Raw genomic sequence first — 2,708 nt, forward strand, 5'->3', positions numbered from 1 at the left:
TAAGGCAGGACTAGAACTCACCGTCTCCTGGTGATTGGCCCAAAGTCACCCAGATGGCTTTCACGGCTAAGGCAGGACTAGAACTCACCGTCTCCTGGTGATTGGCCCAAAGTCACCCAGATGGGTTTCACGGCTAAGGCAGGACTAGAACTCACCGTCTCCTGGTGATTGGCCCAAAGTCACCCAGATGGGTTTCACGGCTAAGGCAGGACTAGAACTCACCGTCTCCTGGTGATTGGCCCAAAGTCACCCAGATGGGTTTCACGGCTAAGGCAGGACTAGAACTCACCGTCTCCTGGTGATTGGGCCAAAGTCACCCAGATGGCTTTCATGGCTAAGGCAGGACTAGAACTCACCCTCTCCCAGGTTAGAGATACTCTCTTAGTATGTCTACTCAATCAGACGTCAAGAGGATGGGCCCCCTGAAGCAAACCTCAATGGCGGTCCTGATCTTAGGGAACCGCTTACACCACGAGGTGCTTTTAGCCCCCATAGAACTGGTTTTCATAAACTCATGGAAATGATCCTGTTTTAAATAGGCAGCTACTGGAGCAGTTGGACTTTTTCTTTTTCCTTTTTTGCATTGCAGATTTTTAAATTTCGACTGTCAAGTTTTAAATAAACTGGAAGGTGGGTTTTATTGAGAGGATGCTTTCCTCTTTTACCAAGGCAATTTACATATTTCTGGCAAACACATTTTTACGTATCTCTTTTCGCCTTTTTTTGGCCCACTATCTTTACCATTACTTGCTCCTGGTTTATTTTTTTTACTGTTTTCTTATTTGAACATCCTAAAATATTTTTTTTATCATCATCATTCCCTAGAGGTGAATCTTCAGGTTTCTGTTTAAATGCTTTTCTGAAACTTTTTTTTAATGCTAGCGTGTCAAATTACCATGTTTGGGAGAACTGCTAAACTGTTGAGAAGATTACAAACAAGTTTTAAATCGCCTCCTGCTTGAAATAAAAATTATAACACGTGTTTTCAAAAAGTTTATGTTAATTAAAAGAAATATTACCTCCCCTGACATGTCCGGTGCCATCGGAATGACTGGCCACAAAGAAGAATAGACGCCAAAAAATACTATCCAGAGCACAATGCTGCCCCATATAGCTATATGACTAAACTGGAAAAGAAAGAAAGAAAGAAACTCAGTTAGTAAATGAATATTTTTAAGACTGTATCTCAATAACTCCCCCCAAATCCACCAGTAATTAAAAGTGTCTGTACGTTGCCTAAATAGAAATGAACTGCTATCATTTATTGCGTTGTAATATTTTAAAGATATCTTACCAAAGTCCAATATGAAGTCTCCAATCCAGCTTTTAAGCACACAGTTATGACCACAAACTAAAAAAGAAAAGAAAAGAGGAGAGATGTTACTTTTCCTGACCAGGTTAACGTTTAACTCAGATTGAAATACGTGATTTTGTAATCAAGGAAATGTTTAACCTTCTAACATCTGTACATACATAATTTGAGAAACTTGTTATCTTGCTTCTGCATTCAGATAAGGGTTGAGTGCCCGCAAGTTACTTATATTCTGGAGCTTAGGAGTGAGTGAGTGTGCATCTCTGTGTGAGTGCATTTTGCAAAGGATTGACTGAGGAAAACACACAAACTCAACGCAGGAATTGTCCATATGTCCTCTGGGGCACAACACCAAGAGACTTTGCTTATATGAAGACATTAATGGAAAAACAAAACGATGATTATCCCAAGTCTGAAAGTAGATGATCAACAGAGGATTGCTTTTATATAAAAATGACACCAGGTGACTTGGCCTTTGGTTGTAGCTAGCAAAAGCAATCGCACTTAGACTTATATACCGCTTCATAGTGCTTTACAGCAATGTCCCCCAGCCTCTTGGGCACCACGGGACAGGGGTGTGTGGTTTCACACGTTACCTAGCCCCACACATGGTGCAGATGAAGCTTTGCAACTCAGTTCCTAACGGGCCACGGAGTGGTACTGGTCCACAGCCTGAGGGTTGGGGACCCCTGTTTTACAGTCCCTCTCTAAGCAGTTTACAGAGTCATCCTATTGCCCCCCTCAACAATCTGGATCCTCATTTTACCAACCTCAAAAGGATGGAAGACTGAGTCAGTTTTGAGGATCAAACTCCTGGCAGTGGGCAGAATTAGCTTGCAATGCTGCGTTCTAACCACTGCACCACCAGGGCTCTTAAGTGACCTCCAAGGTCCCTTCCAACTTTATTATTATTATTATTATTATTATGGATCATCGCACAGTCAGCCAGATGTTCAGACTGGATTTGGCATTTTGTCTACCTATCGAGTCCTTACCAAGGACCTGGGATAGGCAGATGTGGATGTTTGATGGTATTACAGATATTGTCGCAGGATGGAAGCAGTTCCTAGTAAGGCCGCCTTTTGCAATTGACTAATAGCGAATTTGTCAATTATTACTACTACTACTACTACTACTACTACTACTACTACTACTACTACTACTCAGTGAGGTCACTGCAGCATACAGTGCTCCTTTCGGTTTAAGATATCAGCTGGATTGATATGAGGAGAACTTACCGTATATACGGCATTTCCCAAAAGCAAGTAGTCCGAAGTTCTACCGCTGGCAAACACAGTATCTGTAAAATAATAACATTGCCAACACTAACTAAGAGATTAGGTGTCATGGTTCCGTCAGATGAAACTCTTCAAAAGAACTTCAAGGCATTGTTTAC

The 2,708-nt window shown here is 41.7% G+C and overlaps 1 long non-coding RNA gene across 1 annotated transcript; it reads right to left on the reverse strand.

The window, feature by feature from the left end:
* Nucleotides 1–1,003: 1,003 nt before the first annotated feature.
* Nucleotides 1,004–2,607, reverse strand: LOC107301916. Its single transcript, XR_001549347.1, has 3 exons — nucleotides 2,551–2,607; nucleotides 1,295–1,351; nucleotides 1,004–1,127 (listed from the first exon to the last, which is right to left on the reverse strand). It is a non-coding gene; the product is annotated as an uncharacterized LOC107301916 (long non-coding RNA).
* Nucleotides 2,608–2,708: the final 101 nt, after the last annotated feature.

This window comes from Protobothrops mucrosquamatus, unplaced genomic scaffold (assembly GCF_001527695.2).
Source record: "Protobothrops mucrosquamatus isolate PMUCROS unplaced genomic scaffold, P.Mucros_1.0 scaffold19522, whole genome shotgun sequence".
NCBI classification, from domain to species: Eukaryota; Metazoa; Chordata; class Lepidosauria; order Squamata; family Viperidae; genus Protobothrops; species Protobothrops mucrosquamatus.